This window comes from Nycticebus coucang, chromosome 2, assembly GCF_027406575.1.
Source record: "Nycticebus coucang isolate mNycCou1 chromosome 2, mNycCou1.pri, whole genome shotgun sequence".
NCBI classification, from domain to species: Eukaryota; Metazoa; Chordata; class Mammalia; order Primates; family Lorisidae; genus Nycticebus; species Nycticebus coucang.
This window is the reverse complement of record NC_069781.1, coordinates 84,579,889-84,605,116: the sequence shown is the minus strand read 5'-3', so window position 1 is coordinate 84,605,116 and position 25,228 is coordinate 84,579,889.

The following is a 25,228-nucleotide window of genomic DNA, read 5'->3' as shown; positions in this document are numbered from 1 at the left end:
ATGATCTATGTTGGCCTATATTTCATGTTGGCCTATATTTTCTGGCACTGTTGAGTACAATGTTTTATAAATGTCAGTTGGATATTAATGAAAGGTCAAGTTCTTGATCACTGCTGATTTTCTTTTTAGTTGTAGCTGAGAAGGGGATGGTGCAGTTTCCAACCATAACTGTGGATTTGTTTATTTTTCTTTTCAGTTCTCTCAGTTTGTGTTTCACACGTCTTGCAGTTCTGTTGGTTAGTGTATGCACAGTTAGGACTGCTGTGCCTTCAAGGTGGGATAGATTGATTTTTTTTAATCATTAAATAATGCCCCTTTCTGATAATTTTCTTTGCTCTGTAGTCTAATATATCTGATATGATTCATGTTGTAGTCACTCCCACTTTGATAAAGGTTGCATGGAATATCATTTTCTCATCATCTTACTTTCAATTATCTATACATTTTTAGCCTCGCTCTCTTTCTCCTGTAAGGATATAAGAACTTAATCTCTAATAACATGAAATTTAGCTCTTTTGTTATTCCTAAAGTTTCTCCAGGTTACATTCTTAATTTTTTCTTATCTATCTTCTCTCTGTTGTTCAGATGGATCGTTTCTATTGCATTATTTTTTAGTTTACTATTTCTTTCCCTGGTCCACTCTATTCTGCTATTGAGCCCATCTGCTGGGCTTCTCATTTGTTATTTTTCTTTTTTTTATTTCATTTTTTTCTTTGTATCTTCTGTTTTTTGTTGACTTCTTACTTCTTTGCTATAGTTTTCTTTTTTTTATTTAATTTGTTTCAAATGTGGTCTTATTTACTCATTAAAGCATTATTATAGTTGATTTAAGATTGTTGTCAGATAATTCTAACTCCTCTATAACCTCTGTGTTGACATCAATTGATTGCATTTTTGCATTTACTCTAAAATATTTCTTGTTTGTGGTACGATGAGAAATTTTTGTTGAAACCAGGATATTTTGATATTCATATTACAGTATGAGAGTCTGTATCTTATTTAAAATTTGTAATTCGGCTGGCTTTTTCTGACATTGCTCTAGTAAGGAAGGGGAGTGAGCAAAAATGCTGACTCGTTAGTAGCAAAAAATGGTAGAAATTTAGGTTCTCCTTTCAGCTGCTTGCCACTGAAAGGTAAGGAAGAGTCATATAATATTCTTTTGATGGAAAAATTGGGAATTCCAGGTCCTTATATGGTCTCCACTGACTTGGCATTGAGAGTGCCCCATTACAACAGGACAATGGTAAATGTCATAACTCTCTTTACTAGCTTTCTTTTGACATCATAGTAGAGGGAACAATTTACTGTCTAGCTGGGATGAAAATCACAACTTCCACTTGGACTTCTGTGACATTATCCCAGTGGAGATATTGAGTTGCCTCATTACAGCTTCCTGGGGGCTGGGGGGGAATCTAGTGTCTTCATTTTGCCTTTGCTGGTGTGGTTGGTGTGAGGCCATTCCCCCCTCCCCCCCCGTGGTGTTTATCTAGACTAGAATGTTATATCTAGAATGTTATGTCTAAAAGTATTTTGTTCTGCCAGGCTACCCCTTTGGCTAGAGGTAACAGGCTTTGGTCTATGTTCATTAATATTTCTGTGTTGCCAGTTTCTTTAGCTTTAAAACTGGAATATAGGTGACAAAAAGAAAACCAGAGTACTCACCACTGTTTCTCAGTTTTCCAGGTCCCTGGACAGTCTACCATCTTCTCTATATTTTTCATCTCCTTATGTTTGTTTTACATATGATGTCCAGGGTTTTAGTTGTACTTAGTGGGAAGGATAAACTATGTGTACTCTATTTCCCTAAAGCAGAAGACTCTGGGAGCATATTTTAAGGGATAGTAATTACGCTAAAAACATAATTTTTCAAATTTGTGAATATTCTCTCTCTCTTTTTTTTTTTAATTGAAGTTTTTGGCCGGGTCCAGGTTTTAACCCACCATCTCCAGTATGTGGTGCTGGCACCATACTCCTTTGACCCATAGGTGCTGCCCCTAAATTTGTGAATATTGTAACCAATTTCATCAATATAAGCTAAACTTGGGCTTTTCTTGAATGCTTGTGAATTGTTTTTAGGTCTTTAAATGTACAGTAAAGACTGTATTTGATAGCTATGTAGTTATAGGTCATAGAATAACTAAATTCTTTGTGTTAGTCAAATAATCCCAAATCCCAGAGGTTTACTATAGTAAACATCTTTCACTCTTGAGAGATGGTCGTCAGATCAGCTATGGTTGTACGTAAAGCTGTGTGTGAGACTCAGGTTTTCTGACTTCAGACTATGGACTTACCTTCACAAGAATGTTTTCTTATTCTAGAACTAAGGTTAAAAGAGCAACCTCTCTCTGGGTATGCTAGTCTTCTTGGCAACAGTTGAAATAAGAAACTAGCAGACAGTGCAATGACTATGAAGCTTCTGCTCAGAATTTGCACACTGTCTTTTTTACTCATATTCTATTGACCATAACAAAATACATGGCCAAGCTCAAAGTCAGCTGGGTGAGGTATACTTCTTTCATAGGGGGCAGAGAAGTCACATGCATAGATATATCATCTTTCATAAGAGAGATCCAATAAATGTGAATTTTTTTACACCATACAATGATCAGAATGTTCTCAAACTCTAGATTAATCAGGAAGAAACCCAATTTAATTTAGTAAGTATTCTGAATATAGAATGTGTTAAAATATATTTTCTGTTAAAAAAGCAAAACCCATCTAGGCAAAAATGGCTGTATGATCTGTTGTGAAATTTTTCACACATGCTATAAAAGATAAGAATAACCAGTAATTAACTTTAAATGATGTGTCAAGTAGGTCACCTGAAACTTATGTTAGTTGTCAGCTTAATATTTTATATAAATATGACAAAAGTTATCTTCAGGACAGTTCTTTACAACCTACTAATATTTTCCTTTACATCCCTACATCTCCATTAAAATGTAGGTATACCTATGGAGACAAAGATATCTCTAGAGATATCTATATATCTCATTGTTTCATGAAATTTTATATTAAGGCCAGACAAAAAATAATTCATAGAATGATAGCAAGGGAAAAAAAGGATTTTTTAGGCAGCTGGAGTGAGAAGAAAAATTAGAAAGAAAATGTTCTCTACTGGGAACTATTTTCAGTAAAGAATCTGGGGCAAAATTTTACATAGCTTCTTCTTTCTAAATGAGAGAATTGATTCCTCTCCCCACAAATTCAATAGTGAGCTCATGTGAGTTCCACATAAAGGATTCCAGCATAAAGAAAGCCGTACAGTGCAATGAGATAAAAGTTAGTTTCTGTTGCTTATCTTTGTTTAGTTACATATCTTGCAGTTTGTTAATAATTGCAAGCTGGTTAGCTACCCAGACACGCAACCAACTTAAATAAATTGCACTAAATATTACTGAATATTTTCTTTATTCAAAAGCACTGTATACAGTAATTGAAAAGAAACATGGAGGCAATCAGATACCATTATTCCTCATAAGATGCTCCCATCCATAATATCTTGTTTGAAAAAGCAAAATACTATTGCTTACTTTCTGGCAGCTGTGACTGTGAGAAGGAACTTCCTCTTGTGGAGTGGAGATTTGCCTTTCTCAGCCAGGCAGGTGGCTCATGCCTGTAATCCAGGCAGTCTGGGATACCAAGCTGGGAAGATCCCTGGAGCTCAGGAATTCAAGAGCAGTCTGAGCAAGAGTGAGACTCCTTCTCTACTAAAAATAGAAAAATTAGCTGGATGTTGTGGCAGCTGCCTGTAGTCCCAACTACTCAGGAGGCTGAGGGAGGAGGATTGATTGAACCGAGGAGTATGAAGTTGCTGCAAGATAGGCTAAGGTCACGTCATTCTAGCCCAGGCAAAAGGGTGAGACTTGGTCTCAAAGAAAAAAGAAAAGAAAAAGAAATTTACTTTTCTCTAATTTCTAAGCCATAGTAATAATAATAATTTTCTTTTTTCTAACTTCTACCTAACAAAAGGAACTGAGGCACCTAGCAGGTAATCATACATTGGTATGTGGTAGACCTGCAGAAAATGTTAACTTACATGATTTCTTATTTAACAAATCTAAAATGTGAGTCAACACATTATGACCACACTGCAGATCCAGGAAAATGTTCACAAGCTCCAACCACATAAGACAGATCATGTGCCATTGGAGGAGGTGATTATATGGGAAAGAGGGAAAAAATTATTTTACAGGTGGATCTGACATAGGCTTTCAAGGCTGGGTAGAATTCTAGCAGGTAAATGTGGGAGATGAAAAGAGTGTAAGTTATAAGTGAAAGATACTAAAATTAATGCAGTCACTAAAAGAGGAGAAGGAGAGGAGACTGAGTAGGGGGAGTGGACCCTTGGATACGTCAATTCAGGCTGTCATAACAAAATTCCACATGGTGCAATCAACAGAAAGTTATTTTCTCATAGTTCTGAAGCCTAGAAGTCTGGAAGTCCAAGATCAAGGTGCCAGCATGCTTGGTTTCTAGTGAAGTCTTTCTCCTCAACTTGCAGAGGATACTTTTTGTTCTGTCTTCTGACAACCTTTTCTCTGTGTGTGCATGTTGAGAAAGAGCTTTCCGGTATCCTGTCCTCTTCTTGTAAGAACACCAGTCTACTGGGATTAGGGACCAATCCTTATGACTTCTTTTAACCTTAATTACCACTTCTTAGGCACTTTCTCCAAAACCAATCACAAGGAAGGTGGTAGGACTTCAACATAAGAATTGAGGCGGGTGGGTGGGGCGGGGGAGGTGGGAGTTCCAAAATTTAGTCTGCTGCAGTCCCCAAAGTGGGAAAACAATCAATGCAGGCTGAGGATTCAGGACTTAATTCCGTTAGAATTGAGAAGTCATTGACACAAAAACCTGGATTAGGAAAGTGACAGTTAAAATCATGTAGTTTTTGTTAAAATTGATAGAACATCTTGATAGCCTTCCTGTAGGTCTGTGGCCAAACATGTCATAGCCTGTTAAGATTAAAATTTAATGATTATACCAACATCTATGGAGTTTCTTTGGAGAGCGAGGAAAAATGAATCCCAGGGAAGTATTCATTTGTGATAGAATATAAATAAGTCACATTTATTTAAACTCAAGCACTCATCCCAATCAAAACATTTAATATAATTAAATTGTTCCCAATATAAATATGAATTTTAGCTCTACTTGTCTGCACAAAATCAGTCTCAGTAAAATATTTGAAGCTAAATAACCCATGTGAGCTAGACATATGTTTTATTTTATAATTGTCATAAAAATGTGGGTATAAATCAAAAAAAGAAATCATAGTTTCTGCTTTGCTAACTCAATACAATTTTACGTTGTTTCTTTTGCTGCTTTATGAATTATTAAAAGCTTTTGTCATTTCATTCATTTTTGGCTAGAAAAAAACTTGTGGAGATTTCAGAGAAGACAATATGAAGTGGAAATCAAAAATCCAATCTCATTAATTTACAACTTAAAAATTGTACTACCAAAAGACAAAATATTTTGGAATTTCTTTCTCATAATTTCCTATATTGCCTACATAATCTGAATTCCTTGTATAATTCAGTTTTCTCTGTATTTAGTTATATCAGCTCAGTGCTTCTGCTTCTTAACTCTTGTTTAATTCAGTACATTTTCCTCTCTATTATAACAGACAAGCTATTAAGAGGTTTTTGTTCGTCTTTCTTGTCAAAGATGAAGACAGTGTAAAACAAATTCATACTATGGTAAAATTCCCCTTAAAAATGTTTCCATAATTTGTAAGTTCACACTAAATGTTGTGGCTAGGAAAAGATATTTTCTTAACACGTGATAATAATGCATCTGATTTCTGAGTAAAATACAGCAATATAAAGATATTTATTATATCAACAAGAATGCAGAAGATTCATTTGACTCTCAGGTTAGGGGACAACATAAGTGTGTGCTAACCCTGGTTTATTGCTCTTGGTTGGCTTTTAAAAGTCAATATACGTCCACGTGCCAGGAAGTCTCATTTGAATGAAAATGGATAACAAGTTTATTGTGAAAATATATAGTTGCAGTGTCTTATAATCTTCTGAATAATAAACAAGAATATTTGGTGAGAAGACATGTATTAAAAATCTAGGGAAGATTATATTTTTTAAATGTAAGCTGTCTTTTCATGTTGTCTGTTTTTATACCTTTAATTTGTTTGCATAGCAAGGAAAGCAGGAAGCTAATTCTTTATAAGGTGGAACAGAACCTGCCGTGTGGGATCATAAGTATGCCTAGGCTGAAATGTGTTGAAAGAGGGATAGGAATTTATCTAGAGAACTGGGAAGTAACTCGGTTTTTGTTGTTTTGTTTTGTTTCCCTGCCTTGTATGAACAGTGGGGAACAAATTACAAGGAGAAAAGGGAGGCTCAGAAACAGAGTAGGGACATGTGAAAGGAGAATTGAAGAGTTCAAGAGATCAGGCAAGATTTTGCCGTGTAAGTCCTGTATCTAGTAGCCTCATTTTGTTGCAGTGTTCCCACTTTTTTCTTCCCTATCCCAAACTTGCAAAGGAGAAAACTGAGCTTTAGAAAGGCTAAGTGATTTTACTAAGGTTATATAGATACTATGTGATAGTTGTTTTTTTCACTACATCTTTCCAGGCAATATTTAATCTGACATGACAGTTAATGCATGACATAAAATATTCACTTTTATAAAAAGATACTTCCATCATGAAACATTTAAGTTTTGAAAATGTTTTTCTTACTTTGATTTTAGAACTTCTAATTTTAATTGAACACATGTATACATTCCTAATATTTTATAGCTTATAAAATAACTATCTGCGACATACCCATTGAACTTCACAATAACCCTGGAAGAGAGGGCATCCGTCAATATGATTAACAAATATTATCTCAGAGAGTTTAAGTGACGTACCTAATACTGCAAATATTTGACACAGGCAAATTTAAAAACTATTTCAGACTCAAACACCACATGTTATTCTACTTTACTATTACATATTTTCATTGAATAGTTTAGTATATATAAAAAATGCTCTTCTGATACACCTATACACCTATTTTTCTGAGAAAAATCTAAGGATCTGACTTGTGGAATTAGTCTATGTTTTATTATAAATACTCACAACTTTTATGTGATCCCATGATAATTTGAAAATGAATGTTTAGAGTTCTTGGGGGGTAATTTGTTGCTTAGTTGCCAATAGTAGCAGGATGTATCCAGCATCATAGCTTTTCTAGATATTTTCCCCACTCACACTTGGCATGACCTTTAAATATATAATTAAAATTGCCCCTCATGCAGTGTTTTAGGACATAATGGTACAGTAACTTGCCTAGGGGATATTATGTATTCAAATACCACAAAAACACATATACAGTCATAAATACACATATGATGGTCCCATAAGATTATAATAGAGCAGAAAATTCATAGTGCCAAGTGATGCCATAGCTGTCATGGTTGTTCTGGCTGTCCTGATGTCATAGCACAAGCATTACTCATGTGTTTGTGGTGATGTTGATGTAAACAAACTTTCCTCACTACCACTCATATAAAAGTGCAGCACATACAATTTAGCTCAGTATATAGTATTTAACACTAATAATAAACAACTATGTTACCGGTCTGTGTATTTACTAATACTATACTCACTTTCATTATTTACGAGTGTTATTTCTTGCACATGTTAAAAATTAACTGTAGAATGGCCTCAGGCAGGTCTTTCATTAGATATTACAGGAGATACTGTTGCCATAGGAGATGGAAGCTCTGTGTATGTTATTGCCCCTGAAGACCCACCAGAGGGACAAGATGTGGAGGTAGAAGACAGTGATGTTTATGATCCTGACCTTCTCCAGGCCTGGGGTTAGGTGTGTGTCTGTTCTTTACTTTTTAACAAAAATGCTTATGAAGTAAAATAAATACATGAAAACAAACATTTGAAAAATAGAAAAAAGGCTTACAGAATAAAGGACTTAAAGTGAAAGATTTTTCAGACAGCTGTACAATGTGCTTGTGTTTCATGCTAAATGGGATTATGAAAGAGTCAAAGAGTTAACAAAACAAAGTGTATAAAGTAAAAAAGTGACTGTAAGCTAGTGTTAATTTATTATTGAAGAAAGAAATGTTTTTTAAGTCACAAACAGAATCTTTATGTCTTTAAGTTTTTTTCTAAATTGTCCTTATTTTTATTTTTTTCCTTTTTTTATTGAGTCATAAATACATAAATCACGTATACATTCATGCATTTATGGGGTCCGATGTGCTGATTTTATATACAATTTGGAATATGTACATCAAACTGGTTAACACAGCTTTCGCCTCACTTGATTATTGTGTTAAGACATTTATACTCTACACTTAATAGATTTGACATGCACCCTTACAATATGCACCATAGGTGTGGTCCACCATTTATCCTCCCTCCATCCAATCTCCCACCTTCCCTCCCACCCCCTTCTCCTTCCTCCTTCATCCTGGTCTATAGCCGTGTTTTATCTTTCATATGAAAGTGTGGGTGATTATAAATTGGTTTCATAATAGTGAAAGACATGTTTTTAATAAATGTAGGGTAACCTAAGTGTACAGTATTTATAAAGTCTGCAGCATTGTATAGAATGTCCTTTATACGTTCTCACCTCTCTCTCACTGCAACTTCTGGTCTGGCATGTTCCCTATGGTAAGTGCCCTGTACAGAATGTATCCATGTCATTAATCAATGCATAATTCTGTTACCATACAGTTATATTGCTTGTTAATTTCAATTATAGGAATATATCTCTAGAAGCTCATGAAAAACAAATAGGAAAATAACAAATTAACTTATCAAATTAGACGGTGCATATGTCTAATGTACAATGTTTGGTGCACAATTATGTATATGGGTGCACAAATATATCACAATTATATTTAATGTATAATTTATCACTGTACATATGTATATCTATACAAAGAAATATATACTACTTTTAATTTTAAAATTTAATATAGCTTTTCTAGTGTAATTTGATTACAGAGGCTCCTCTGTATCTGGATTCTACATCCATGGATTTACCCAACTGTGGGCCAAAAATATTCAGAAAACATTTTTTCTGTACTGATATGTATACACTTTATTTTTGTCATTATACCCTAAACAATACAGTATAATAACTATTTGCATAGCATTGACATGATATTATGCATTATAAGGAATCTACAGATGATCCAAAGTTTGTGAAGAATGTATGTAGGCTATATTTAAATAATGTCATTTTATGTCAGGGACTTGAAAACCTGTATGTTTTATTACAGGGAGGTCCTGAGACCAATCTCTCATGGACATCAGGGGACAACTTTGTATAATTTTTGCCACAGGTTCTGAATCAGAAGTTAATATCCTTTAAGATGATATCCTATTATAATTAACATACTTAAGAAACTGACCTCTTTCAAGTTTACATGGATGAAGCAAGAATATATTCTCTTAGCAAAGTATCTCAAGAATGGAAGTAAAAGTATCCAATGTACTCAGCCCTACTATGAAGCTAATTTATAGCTTTCATGTGAAAGCTATAACCCAATTATAGCCTAAGAATATGGGGAAAGGGAAAAGGGAGCGTATGGGAGGGGAAGGGGGAGGATGGGTGGAGGGAGGGTAATTGGTGCATCTTATAAGGGTACATGTGAAACTTACTAAATGTAGAATATAAATGTTTTAACACAATAGAAAAAGCCAAGGCTATGTTAACCAGTGTGATGAAAATATTTCCACTTATATATAAAACCAGCCCATGGTACCCCATGATTGCATTAATGTACACAGCTATGATTTAATAAAAAAAAAAAAAGAAGGTGGCGCCTGTGGCTCAAAGGAGTAGGGCACCGGCCCCATATGCCAGAGGTGGTGGGTTCAAACCCAGCCCTGGCCAAAAACTGCAAAAAAAAAAAAAAAAAAAAAAAAAACTTCAAAGTAGAAAATAAAGACCAAAGTGGAAAAATAAGATTCATTTTAACCAGAAATCAGGTAGTAATTTTGGGCAGGATAAAATCTATGGGTAGGGTATGGCTAAGTCTTTCTGGAATAGATTCTAGAGAAGTCTATATTTTTTAATTCTTGGTTTGGACATTCTTTATTCCTATCAACAAAAGACCACTAGGAGCACACTTGTAGTCAATAAAGGTAAGTTATTACTAGTTTCAGCAAAAATGCAAACACCCAACACAGCATGGGAAATCATTGGATACATCGAAAGGAGGGGGATAAGTCAGGAAAAGTTGCTTACAGAGGAGTTGGGAAGCTGCAGTCATAGGATGATTCCAAGGAGAACTGGTCAGATTATATGAGCTAGGGATTCCTGGAACTGTCAGCAGTCTTTATCTTCAGGATTTATAAGTCTGAGGAACAACTGTTGATCAGTTTGTGTGTGGTCTTATCAAAACCACATGGGTCTAAACAAACCGGTGCTGAAAGAATGAGGGTTTAGACAATCTGTGATAAACATCATGAGTTTCTCAGCACTATTTGTCTCTTTGTGATTCGAGGGACAGTAAGAAAATTGTGGTTTCTGTTTCAATTTTCTTTTATTCTTTCACAGCCTCACTGCTAGCAAATTTTCTCCTTATCGCTGACAAAATGTATAACTAAAGGTACTTCATTTAAATTCCCTTGAACCAAGGCTTTTATTTGTAAAATAAAAATCATGGAATCAATGTTTAGCAAATTCTTAATACTTCTAAGTTCAAAATACCAAGTTCTAAAAACTAACCTTTGAACATCTGTCTTTAAACATAAAGGAGCGATGAATTTTTTACCAACAAAGCCATAAATCATCATCAAGTTCAAATTCCACATCAATGTAGGTTTTAATAAAAAAAAGCAAAAATGCCAAATTCTTATTTTTCAAATACACATTAAAAATAAGAAAATAAATTGCAATAAAAAATCATAGAAACTTCTAAACATGCTACATTTGACATTAAGTGCACATCCAATAAATTAGAAAAATGATGATCATGATGGAACTTCTTACTCAAAGGAACATGATGGCCCTTGTTTGACATGGAAACAATGGAAGCCAACACAAATGAAGTAGAAAACACACTGACACATTGTTTTACAAGTAGTCTTAGCTGGTTCACTCTGCCATAACAAAACAACATAGACTGGGTGGCTCAATCAATAGAAATTTATTTTCTTACAGTTCTGAAGGCAAGTCCAAAATCAAGTTTCCAACAGGGTTTGGACTCTGGTGAGGGCCCTCTTCCCTGGCTTGCAGATGATCAGCTTCTCACTGTGTCCTCACATGGCAGAATGAATGAACTCTGGAGTCTCTTCTTTTTTAAAGATTCTTCTTATAAGGACTTCTTATCAGTCCTATTGGTTCAGGGTCCAACTCTTCTAAATTCATGTAACATTTATCACATCCTTGCAGTCGCATGGAGGGTTAGGGCCCGAGTACATGAAGTTCAGAGGGGCGACACAATTTAGTCTGGGGCACTAATAAACTACAAGTCAATAACCTACCTTCAGTAAAACATATTGTTTTTTAAAACACTAAGAAAATAAATGCTTTATTACTTTCATCTCATGAAAAAAAATAAATCTACATAAAATGAAGAGAATTTCATTGTCTATACAGTGGAACCCTTTCTTTTCCTATTGAAAAGAGGTCCTCTGTAAGAAAAAGGGAGAAATTCCTTGAACTGGACTGGTAAAATTTGCCTCTCCCTGTGTCATTCTCACCTCTGACCTCTTTAGAGATTATCCTGGTAGGATGCCTGCTGATGCTGGCTTTGAGTGATGTGACCTTCAGCACTTCCTCAAACGTGGACATGAAAAGGATCAGCTTCCAGCAGTTTAAAGTGAAGTCAAGCAAACTACAAAAAAAAAAAAAAGGCAGTTTAACTTTGAAAGCAATTTTACTCAAAATTTCTAGTTTGCCTTTAAGACTTATGATTGTGAAGTCTAATTTAAATCAACAGACCCCAGGTTGTTCACCATCAATTAGCTAATATTTGGCTGGAAGCAGTTTCCTCATTTCATCCTGTTTCAAATAATGTAAAGACTCTATTGTGAGAAAATATGAATGACTAACTGAATTTCTAAAGCCATTATTTTATTTATTTTATGTAATTTTGTTACACTAGATTTATTTTCTATCAGATCTGGGGAAAAAAGCATCTCTTGTTTAGTACGTAGACTTTCTACATACAATTGCATTAAAAAATAAAACAAGTTATCACGTGGTTTCATTAATTTGATTTTTATTAGTTTTTAACAACATGGATAGAAATCCTCTAACTACCAATGTATTGCTTTTCTCCTTCCTGATCACGGCAGCCCGTCTCCATTCTCACCCCCAGCAAATGACCTAATGTAAAAACTTAGCACGTATTCAAATATATCTTTCTCAGCATTTTAATAATCTTTTATAGACTCTCTCTATGTATGCGTAAATATGTGTACACACATATATACATACACGTAAGTATATATCACACACAAAATTGTGGATTTTATCCTGTTTTTACTCTGCAATAAGTTATCTTTACATACAAACTTATAAATTGATACAGTTAGTTCTATAGGATAGCTTTCTAGAAAAGGAATTGACTTTAATTTTTAATTTTAGTAGATAATTTCCAGGTTTTCATTCTACAGATAAATTTATTGAGCCCTCTGGAACAAAGGTTAAACAAGGCCGAATGACTTTACGGTTCAACTAGCAATCTAACTTGGTATCCCTTCTCTTCATGTTCACACCTGCAGTAGGTTTTAGAGCCTTTTATAATTTTTTTTTAGATCATTGTTATGTTGATTTCTAGTTCTCTGGTAACTAGTGCATTTCCCTTTCCTACGTGTGTTAGTCATTTGAATTTGCTTTTGGTACATTGTGCATTCACATCTTTTGTCCATTTTTAGACCTCATATTTTGTATCTTTTTTCTCAATGTCAAGGAACTTATTGTATAATATGGAAATGAACTCATTGCCTGTTACTTGCATTATCTCTTTCTCCAGATCTATAATGTGTTGATTGTTCTTTCCTTTTATTATTATTTTTGTCTTACAATGGGTCAGATTTTGTTAAGCTAACTCTGCTGTTCTAGATACTATAGTTTTCTTGTACCACACATTAGTTATCTAGATTCTCTTGTAGTGTTGCCAGAAAATAATCAATTCTTTAACTCAATTGGTATTAACTTTTGTAACTAGTGTAAGAGATCAATTATATATATATATACTTAATTTCAGTTTAATATATATACTTAATTTCAGTTCAATATAAGGGTAAAAAAATGATATGGTTACATTGTTTGAATTTCTATAGTAAAAGTTCGAGTTGTAGTTGATCCATTTTTAATTTCTTCCAAGTAGATATATTACTATTTCAATACTGCTTCCTGAATAGCCAATCCTTTCTCATTGAATACATCTATCACAGTTATTATATTAACTCCATTATTTTGAAGAAGTATTCAATATAATGTAGCATTATAGCATCCAATACCATACTATTGGAAAATTTTTTTTAACTTTTGAAAAAAGTGTTCAGTTAAAATTGCTTGTTCTCTAACGTACTGATGCAAATTGGTAAGTGTAAAGAATGATTGATAAATTCTATCTTCTTGCTTTACATGGTAGACAAATTAATGCATAGTATTTCCTTCTTACAATTTCCATTCCAGAATATCCTCAGTATATTAATCTGTAAAATAAGAAGAAGATGCAAATAATCCAAAATCTGTCCTTCCCTCTAACCGCTACCTTCTCTTTGTTAACTTCTCTGCACTGCTGATTAATTTCTCTGTTAGCTTCTCATAAACGAAATGAGAAAGACCAAGAAATATAGAAGAAGTTCATGATGTGTCTTGTTGCTCTACTACTAGTCTAGTTACTTTCTACTTTCTCTATTAACTCCCTAAACACCCTAACACTACTTCTTCCCATTCCAGTGGCAGCACTTCAGACCCTGAACAAACCTATTCTCCTTTACACTTCCCCAATTCCTCATGTGCTAATAGCTTTTTACATGTTTCTATATCATGAGGTCGGATCATATACAATTTTTACATTCATTTTCAATTTTCACAATAATCCTGAGTAGCAGGTTTTATTATCATACCAATGTTACTAAAGAGGCTATATGATTTGTTCATGATCACCAGGCCAATAAAATAGCAAAGCCAGGATTCAAACACGGATTTTCTGATTGCAAGTTGCATGAGCTTTCCACTTTCCACTATTACTTTATTGGTATACGACTATTTTGTTTGACTGACTAATCTGAGTTAAAGTGATAATAATTAGCAATCAATTAAAGTACACATTTCCAAAATACATTTGTTTGGTCATAGAAATAAATGTGTATGTGAGTGTGCCTGTGTGTGTGTGTGTGTGTGAAGCAATTACTTTCCATCTCAGAAAATAATTTTCAGATATTACCCCACCACAAAAAAAATCATACTTAAAGGAGAGGGTAGATATTTTTAAATGGAGAGTGAATAAAACAAGAGGAAAAACTGGAGGTTAGAAGAGCTATTTATGGAAGATACTCCCTTACCCTGGGCCACGTATGGCATTCAAAATATCACTACTGCTGGTAAATTTGATATCCATCTATTTTCTCTCTTTATAATTCCAAATACTCAAATATAAGATACTACATTTCTTTCACACAGAATAACATGCACTCTTCTGTAGCAAAGTATCATGAAAATTAAAAAAATATAAGTATAAAATATACATCTTTTCTGTTAGACTTGCCACATTTAGTAAATAAAAGCACAGGGTGCTCCAATCAAATGTAAATTTCAGATGAACAATGAATACCTCAGTGTGATTATGTAACATAAAAAAGGGACACATTTATACTAGCAAATACTCATTGTTTATCTGAAATTCAAATTTAACTGCATGTCCTGAAATTCACTGACAATTCCAATTTTTACATCAACTATTACAGCCAAATCAATGCTCACATAAAAATAGCAGCCATCAGCAACTAAACATGACCATCACATTGCATAAATCTTTTTTATTGCTACATTGTGGCTGTACATATTTGGAAGTATGTGATATTTCAATACATGTATACAATGTGTAATGATCAAGTTAAGGTACTTAGGTACATATAGGAGTACATCACCTCAAACATTCATTTCTTTTGTCTTGGGAATATTACACTTCTTCTTTCCTAGCTATTTTAAAATATCTAAGTTATTATTAATTATAATTTCTCTAATGTACTACTGAATATTAGATCTTTTTTCTATTCTTAACTGTATTTTAAGCCTATTTTTAAATCCTTATAAAATATGAATAACATAAAATTTGCCATATTAAACAATTTTAAGTGTACAGTTCTGCAGTGTTAATTATATTAACATTTTAGTGTATATGAGTTGATAACAACTTCAAATTTCCCCCACTACCTAGCTCCTAGCAATCATGATTCTACTTTCTGTCTCCATGAATTTGACCACTCCAGGTACCTCATTTAAGTGTAATCACACAGTATTTGTCTTTTTGTGACTGGTTTACTTCACTTTGCATACTGAACTTAAGGTTCCCTCCCATTGTAGGATGTGTCAGAATTCCCTTTCATTTCCTTTTTAAGGTTCACTAATAATCCATTACATGTACATTCACTACCTGAGTCATTATGAAAGTTTTGAAATACACAAAAATCAAGAAACAAAATATGCACTGGTGGAAACAAATGCAGCCCTCCCAGCAACACTGATAAGCAGGGCAGTTTGAAACTTGCACAAGTGAATCAGAAAGGACACTGTAGACTGAGTTTCTTGGAAGGGAAATAAGGGAACATAGCACAGTCTGTTCCAAAACTCTCAGTGTGAGCCATGTACCAAATTTTGTTTATCCGTTTGTTGATGAAGACTTTGAAGATGCTCGCTTTCATGTTATTGTGAATAATGCACCTATGAAGATTAAGGTACAAATATGTCTTGAAAAGCCTGATTTTAATTCTTTTGGGTATTATATGAGTCTTCCAGGGCTACCATGACAAAAACCCCAGACCAGATGTCATAAGTAACAGAAATTTACTTTTTTTACAATTTTGGAATCTATAAATCCAAGGTTAAGGTGTTGCCAGGTTTGAAATTTTCTGAAACCTCTTTCCTTGACTTTTATAGATGGCGATCCTATGCTTGTGTCTGCACAGTCTTCCCTCTGTGTAGATCTGGGTCCTAATTTCATCTTGTTAAAAGGGAGCCAGTCATATTGAATTAGGGCTCGACTAAATGACCTCATTTTAACTTAATTACTTCTTTAAAGACCCTATCTTCAAGTACAATCACTTTCTGAGGTGTTGGTTAACACTGAAATATATGAATTATGTGGTAACACAGTCAACCCATAATAGATATATACCCAGAAATAAAATTACAGACTCTATGATAATTCTATTTTTAATTTTTTTAAACCATCATACTTTTTTTACAGTACTGCACCACTTTACATTACTATTGTGAATAAAAAAAGGTTCTAATTTATTTATACATTTGTTTCCTCTTTCTTTTTCTCTTTTCCTTTCTTACTCTCTTTCTATTTGTCTCTTACTTTGTAGTAGCCATCCTAATGGTAGGAGGCAGTATCTGACTATGATTTTGATTTGCAGTTCTCTAATGATTAGTGACGTTGAGTATATTTTATGTGTTTTCACCATTTGTATATTTTTTTGCGGAAATAACTAATTTTTCTGTTTTTTGAGGTATTTTTTCTTTTTGTTCTTCAGTTGTAGAAGTTCTTTATATATGCTGGATATTAACTTCTTACCAAATGTATGTTATGAAACTTATTTTTTCTAATCTGTAGGTTGCCTTTTCACTCCTTTGAGTGTATCTTTTGATTATAATTATTTTAAAAATAGTTTGATATAGTTCAATTTATCTAATTTAACTTTTATTATCTCTGTTTTTGATATTATATTCAAAAAATCATTGCCAGGCTGGGTGCAGTGGCATACACTTATAATCCTAGCACTCTGGGAGGCTGAGGCAGGTGGATTTCTTGAGCTCAGGAGCTCAAGACCAGCCTGTGAAAGAGCAAGACTCAGTGTCTACTAAAAACAAGAAAAATTAGTGTGGCTTTGAGGCAGTTGCCTGTAGTTCTATCTACTAAGAAGGCTGAGACAGGAGCATCCATTGAAACCAGGGGATTGAGGTTGCTGTGAGCTAGGACCCAACAGCACTCTACCCAGGGCAATGCAGTGAGACTCAGCTCCGTCTCAAGAAATAACAAAAAAACAATTATTGCCCAATACAATGTCATGAAGCTTTTCCCCTATGGTTTTTCTAAGGGTTTAATAATTTTCTCTCTTATGTTTAGATCTTTGGCTCATTCTGAGTTAATTGTGGCATGTGGTGAAGATAAAGGTCTAAATTTATTCTTTCACATGTAGATGCTCAATTTTCCCTACATCATTTTTAAAAACAAAAGAAATATGCACTTGCCTCATTGAAGGATCTTGGCACTTTTGTCAAAAATAATTTGATCACATATGTAAGGATTTATTTGATAATTTTCTATTCTACTTCACTGATAATAAGCCTATCTTTATTTCAGTACCATACTGTTTTGATTGCCTTAGCTTTATCATAAGTTTGAAATTAAGAAGTGACAGTTCTCCAATTTTGCTCTTGTTTTTAAATATGTTTTAGCTACTAAGGATCCCTTAAGATTGCATATAAATTTTAGGATGGAGTTTTCTGTTTTTGCAAAGAAAATGAGATTTTGATAGAGACTGCACAAAATACTTGATGAAAGCTATTATAGTGTTCATTTTCTAATAAAGTTTCCAGAACTTGGAGTCATTTCTTATTGTTTTAGTTTGAGTACCACATATCTGGGAAAGGCAAAATGCTAAAGACACTGCCATCCAACAAGAAGTAGGGCTTTTAAGAAGGATACCATGAAAAGAAAAATAAAAGTTCTGGTCTGTAAGTCACAAAAGGTATGAAAAGTGGATAGACATGTATTTGTCTGGTAAAACTGCCCATGTGATAGAATGGGTGGCTTATAAAACAGAAATTTATTTTCCTACAGTTCTGGAGTCTGGAAGTTCAAAATCAATGTGCCCTTAGTGCTGGTTTCTCATGAGACCTTTCTCCTTAGTCGCAGATGGTCATCTTCTCCCTTCGCCCTCAGAGGTCTTTTCTTCCAGGGTGGAGGGCAGAAAATTCTCTGGTATCTTTTCCTTTTCTTGTAAAAACACTAGCCCCAGGAGATTAGAGCCTTGTACTTGTTTAAGAACTCAGTTAATATTAATTATATTTTTACTTTAAAAATACAAATACAGTCACCAAATACACTCACATTGAGACTCGGGGCTTCAACATGTGAATTTGGGCTGATATAGATTGGAAAATAGGGAATAAGAGAGATATGTCACTAAGAGATCATTACAGTTTCTCATTGAAATGGCTACCTCTTCAATTCTAGACAGGATTACTAAGGCATGTGCATAGTGGATTTCTAGTCTAGCATTAAATTAGTAAAATTCATATTGTGTTCACATTTCTCAAAAACATGCTTAAAAGTTGTCTATTAATAGCAAGCACTCAGGAAATATCAATTCTCTTTAAAATCCCTGTTACCTAGTACCAAAGTATCTTAGCTCTCTTCTTTATAAGTTTTGTTAAATAGTATGTAAGTATTCCCTAATGTGTAATCAGAATATACCATGGTACTTAATTTTTAGCTCTGATCCTTTTATTTTAAATGAACACAAGAATGTTTGGGGACAAAAATTCTATTAATTAAATCAGGACTGTACTATCACTAATGAGAAAGATATATAAAGTTAAAGGAATAGAGGTTGTTACACCTGAAAACTAACACACACACACAGTGCCAAAAAATGCATACACATTTTAAGAAAGGAAAAGTCTGTATTAAAAATGTGATAATATATACTGATAACAAAAGATGAATACACGTTATGTTGAGCATCTTTTGTAACTGCAGAAGTCAAATGTGACTTAAGTATTACAAATGTAATGCAGTGTATATGTATGTATATAAAATAGAGGTTGAATTAAACTGTTTCTCAGGCTATGAGGGTTTTTTTCTTAAAAAAATAGCAGTTATTAGCTCAGTACTTTTTTAATACATTTATAATGTTAAGAATTTTTATACTTGTGGCAACATAGGCATGTGAACTTTGGGAAATGAGAAATAAGGAAACAAATATTATTAGCCTTAAGGTTGATCTGTTGGTTTGACTTTTCACCTGGATAGACATTCTAGATGATGGGAGTACAAGGGAAACCCCCAAAGAGAGGGTGACAGTCTCACTGACTTGGGGGAATACAGATCAGAGTTCAGGCAGGCTGAGGTGAAGGACGGTGGTGAGTTCTTGAAAGAAGGAAGCCTTGGAGAAAATAAGCTGCAGAAACATGCACGTGTACTGTGACTCTTCACTGAACATCAAGCAGTATGTGTAGAGAAAATTGCACAGGGTCTAACAAGGAGTTACTCAAACTGGGAGCTGAGTGATTCCAAAAAGTCACAGGGGGATAGAAGCCATTTGAGTTCCAACCAGCCAGAATGAAGAATTCTCTTTGAGAAGAAGGAATATTCAACAGAGATTCGAAGTGCCATGACTTAGAAATGGAGCTATCATTAGAATAAAGATTACTCTACAGTTGCCATAAATAACCTTAAAAGTGATACAGAAAGAATAAAAATTATCTATGAGTATCTTTCTGCCTATGCATGGTCAATAATAGAAATGAAATGACATTAAAAATTACTCAATTAATACAAAATTCAGTAAATTTTAAACTTTAAGAAAGTTTAAAAGGAAAGAAGGAACACTTGGGACAAATGGAAAATAGCTAGTAAAATAATAGACTTAAAATCAAGCATTTCAGTAAGTACATTAAATGAAAACTGTGTAACACCCTATTGAAAAGATCCAGATATTTTGTCTATGAAAGCAATCTTTATATTTTTTCTTTTTTTTATTATTAAATCATAGCTGTGTACATTAATGTGATCATGGGGCACCACACCATAGTTTTATAGACCGTTTGACACATTTTCATCACACTGGTTAACATAGCCTTCCTGGCATTTTCTTAGTTATTGTGTTAAGACATTTATAGTCTACATTTACTAAGTTTCACATGTACCCTTGTAAGATGCACCGCAGGTGTAATCCCACCAATCACCCTCCTTCTGCCCATCTTCCCCTCTCCCTCCCCTCCCTTTCCCCTTCCCCCTATTCTTAGGTTATAACTGGGTTATAGCTTTCATGTGAAAGCCATAAATTATTGGCATTGGCATGGTTGTGGAGAAAAGGGAACACTTCTACACTGCTGGTGGGAATGCAAATTAATACATTCCTTTTGGAAAGATGTTTGGAGAACACTTAGAGATCTAAAAATAGATGTGCCATTCAATCCTATAATTCCTCTACTAGGTATATACCCAGAAGACCAAAAATCACATCATAACAAAGATATTTGTACCAGAATGTTTATTGCAGCCCAATTCATAATTGCTAAGTCATGGCAAAAGCCCAAGTGCCCGTCGATCCATGAATGGATTAATAAATTGTGGTATATGTACACCATGGAATATTATGCAGCCTTAATGAAAGCAATCTTTAAATAGAAAGACACAGATTAAGACATGGATTATGATAATAATAAAGGTATCAAAAAGACCATACCATGCAAACATTAATCATAAAGGAGATGAATTTAATTTATATTTATGGCAGAAAATGTAAACATCAGCGCAAGGATTATTACCAGATTAGATAATGACAATTCATAATGATAAAAGGATCAACTTGTAAAAAATACATAACAGTCTTAAAGGTGTCTGTACCTGAGAGTTTAAAAATTCATGAAGTAAAAATATGCAAAAAGATAAATAGATAAATCTACAATCTACATGGAAAATGCAACACACCTCTCTGTTATTGATGGAACAAATACATAGAAAAACAACAAGCAAACAGACCTAAAAACCCATTCAACCCACTTGACCTAATTGGCATCATTGAACACAATGTCCCAAAACAGAAGAATACACATTCTTTTCAAGTGCACGGGAAATAAATAAGAGATAAACCATATGCAGACCATAAAACAAATCTCAATAAATTTAAAATTATGGCTCATAAAGACTACTTTTTTTTAACAAAAACATAATTAAACTAGAAACTAATAACATAAAAATATCTGGGTAAAGTATTTGACATGTAAACAATGTAATTCCAAATAATCCATAAGTCAAAAAGTTAATTATAAAAAAAGACAATATTTTACATTTTATAAAAAAGAAAATATAACACTGAAATTTGTGGTTTTGGAAGGATAACATAAAAATAGAGGAGGAGGGTGCTCCAAGAATCATTTCCTCCCCTCCAAGAACCATTAAACTGGAAAAAAGCTGACAAAACCAACTTCTTTGAAATTTTGAAATCTAATCAAAAACTTACATCAACCAGAATACTTAATGAAGACAGAGGCTGCTAGCTTTTGGTAAGAAAGCGCTGTGGTGTTTTGGCTTAGCTGCTTACCACTTTCTATTCCCCAGTGCTGCGTGGCCCTGGGGAAGGTGACCATCATTCTTGGTGTGATGAATGCCAGTGGTGGGCAGTATCATCCTTGTTTTTGATAAATTGTTTTTGTGTGTTTTGACCTGTCTTATTGTTTTCTAAAGGACAGGACAAATGTTGACCTTTCTTTCACCCCTACCGTCGGCTTCTGCCTGAGTGGCATCTGTTAAAAGTATTTAAAGAAGTACATAGTCCATTGTCTACCTGGAAAAGGAATGATGGGCAAGATAAACAGGAGACAGATTCATTGCCTGGAAAGAAAGAGAGTGAAGAGGGAGATTCTGGGGGCAATCAGAGCTTGGAAGAAGCAACCGCATCTATTGGGGAACCGAGAAGCAGTGTGCATGCCAGATGCATGCTCAGAAAAGAACTGAGAGGACCCAAGGTTTGCACTTCTGACTAAACTCTGGAGTCTACACAAGCAAGACATGAAGTCTAAAGCAGAGTTGGAGGCAGCCTAGATAAATAATCAAGGAGTCTTCCTGATCAGTGCCCATCTTCAGTCTTCAAAGATCAGGAGATTTTCTTTTTTGTTTTTGTTTTTGTTTTTGGTTAGCCTGTCAGGTCACTGGGTGAATGCTGAGATAATTGAACAAAGACTTCAGTAATCTAACAATAAATAGTCTTTGTACAATTAGTTCAGAAAACTCAGTAAACAAATAGATGATTGCAGCCCTCCACAGACAAGAAAAGCGAATCCTGGAGATGAATCTCACTCTTTTATCTGAGCTAGACTGCAATGGCATCATCATAGCTCACAATAGCTTTGAACTCCTAGCCTCAAGTGATCTGCCTGGCTCAGCATCCCAAGTAGCTGGGACTGCAGGTCTGCACCACCATACCTGGCTAGTTTTATATTTTTGCTACAAGAGGTATTGCTATGTTGCCCAGCCCAGTCTCAAACTTCTAACTTCAAGCAATCTTCTTATCTCAGCCTTCCAAAGAGCTAGGGGTCACACACGTGAGCCACTGCACTTGCCTGAATATCCCGCTTTTAACAGCACACTCAGACAAAGCTGAGCATTCAAAGAAACAAAAAGTTTGGCATATTCACAGGAAAAAATGAAATTTATAAAACCATCTCTACAATGGCTCAGTCGGTAAGGTGCCGGCCCCATATACCAAGGGTGGCGGGTTCAAACCCAGCCCCAGACAAACTGCAACCAAAAAAAAAAAATAGCCGGGTGTTGTGGCGGGCGCCTGTAGTCCCAGCTACTTGGGAGGCTGAGGCAAGAGAATCGCTTAAGCCCAGGAGTTGGAGGTTGCTGTGAGCTGTGTGATGCCATGGCACTCTACCGAGGGCCATAAAGTGAGACTCTGTCTCTACAAAAAAAAAAAGAAAAAAAAAAAAAGCCATCTCTACAAAAGCACAGACAGTAGACCTATTGGCTAAATAATTTAAATCAACTATGTTAATTATGCTCAAAGAATTAAGGAAACTGAGAGAATGTTGTAGGAACAAGTAAGGGATGACAATAGAAACAGAAAAATAATTGAAATGAAGCAAAGAGAAATTCAGGCCAGGTGCAGTGGCTCATGCCTATAATCCTAGCACTCTGGGAAGCCAAGGCAGATGGATCACTTCAGCTCAGGAGTTCAAGACTAGCCCAAGAAATAGCAAGGCCCCATCTCTACTAAAAATAAAAAAAAACTAGCTGTATTGCGGCTGGCATCTGTAGTCAAGGGTCTGAAAGAAGAGATTGCTTGAGCCTAGGAGTTTGAGATTGCTGTGAACTAGGCTGATGCCATGGCACTCTAGCCTAGATAGTAGAGTGAAACTCTGTCTCAAAAAAGAGAAATTCAGGAGCTGAAAAGCATGATAACTGAAATAAAAAATTCACTAGTGAGGTTCAACAGTAGATATAGGCAGATAAGGAAAGAATGAGAGAACTTGAAAATACAACATGTAAAGTTATCCAGTCTTAGAAAAGAAAGAAAAACTGATAATGAAACGTTAACCGAGCATAAATAACCTTGGCAACATGGGAGTCTTAGAAGGACAAGAGAGTAAGAAAGGGGAAATAATGATAATAATAATAACAATAATAACAGCTAAAAATTCCCAAATTTGATGAAATATATAAATCTATAAGTCCAAGTTCAATTGACTCTGAATATCATAAATTGGAAGAGATCCATACTGAAAACATTACAATCAAACCCTTTAAAGACAGAAATTGATTCATCATGTACAAAATATTTTCATTAAAATTAACAACCAATTTCTCATTAGAAATCATAAAGGCCAGAATTTAGAGAGATGTCAATTTCACAGTGCTGAAATGAAAGAAAATAGCTAAGAAATTTATATTATATTATATCAAGGAAAATTAATGAAGAAACCAACACATTTGAATAAAAAACAAAAGCCAAAGATATTCATTAGTGCTATACCCAACAAGAAATGCTAAAGGGAGTTCTTCAAGCTTAAATGAAAGGACACTAGTCAGTAAGTAACAAGAACCACATGAAGAGATAAAGAACACTAGTGAAGGTAAATACTAGGGTAAATTAGAAGAGAATATTACTGTATTTACCTTTATGTGTCATCTTCTTGTTTCCTAAATGGATAGATAATGATTATAAATCAATATTAATGGGGACAAAGTATATAGGGATGTGATTTGTGAAAATAATATAAAGGATGAGGTGAACCTATGTAAAAACAAAGTTTTTATCTGCTGTTGAAGATAAGTTGCTATCAATTCACTTTAGGTTGATATAAATGTAAGATTTAATTACAATTCCAAGGACAAGCACTAGGAAAATTAAACCATTTCAAAAAATTAGATGAATATGAGATCAAAACAATACACTATTGAAATTGTTCAAATGCACAAACAGCAGTATTGGATAAATTGAAGAACAAAAATGGGATAATATACATAGAAAACAAACAGCACAGTGTCAGCAGTAAGTCCTCCCTTACCAGTAGTAGCTGTGTATGTTGATGGAGTAAACATACAAATTTAAAGACATGCTAGCATAGTAGATTAAGCTTATTAATTAAAGACAGAGACTGGCAGAACAGATTTAAGAAAAAATAAACATGATTCAACTATATGCTATAAACAAGAGATTCAATGTAGATTCAAAACAGAAATAGGCTAAAAATTAAAAGATAGTAAATACATTTTATGCAAATAGTGACCAAAAGAAATCTGTGGTGACTGTATGAACATCATAAAAATAGGATTCAGGTTACAACTGTTACACAAGAGAAGTTATCATATATTGATAAAAGGGTCAATTCATCAAGAAGATATAGAAATTGTAAGTGTATGTATGTATACATATACATTCATATATATTTATGAGCCTAAGAGTTTGAGATTACTGTGAGCTAGGCTGACGCCATGGTATTCTAGCCTAGATAATAGAGACTTTGTCTCAAAAAAAAAGAAATTCAAGAGCTGAAAAGCATGATAACTGAAATAAAAATTGTATATTGTGTGTATATATATATATATATATACACAATTTCTTGGACAGAAATAAGGGATATATGGGCAATTTTTCAAACTAGTTGAAGATAGAGAATTTGAAAAACATTATAAAATATCTAAATCCAACAGCTTTGCAATTCTACCCAATGATATAACAATACACATTTTTCTCAAATACACATGGAACATTCTCCAAGATAAATGACATGTCAAAGCCACAGTGAAAGTATAAATA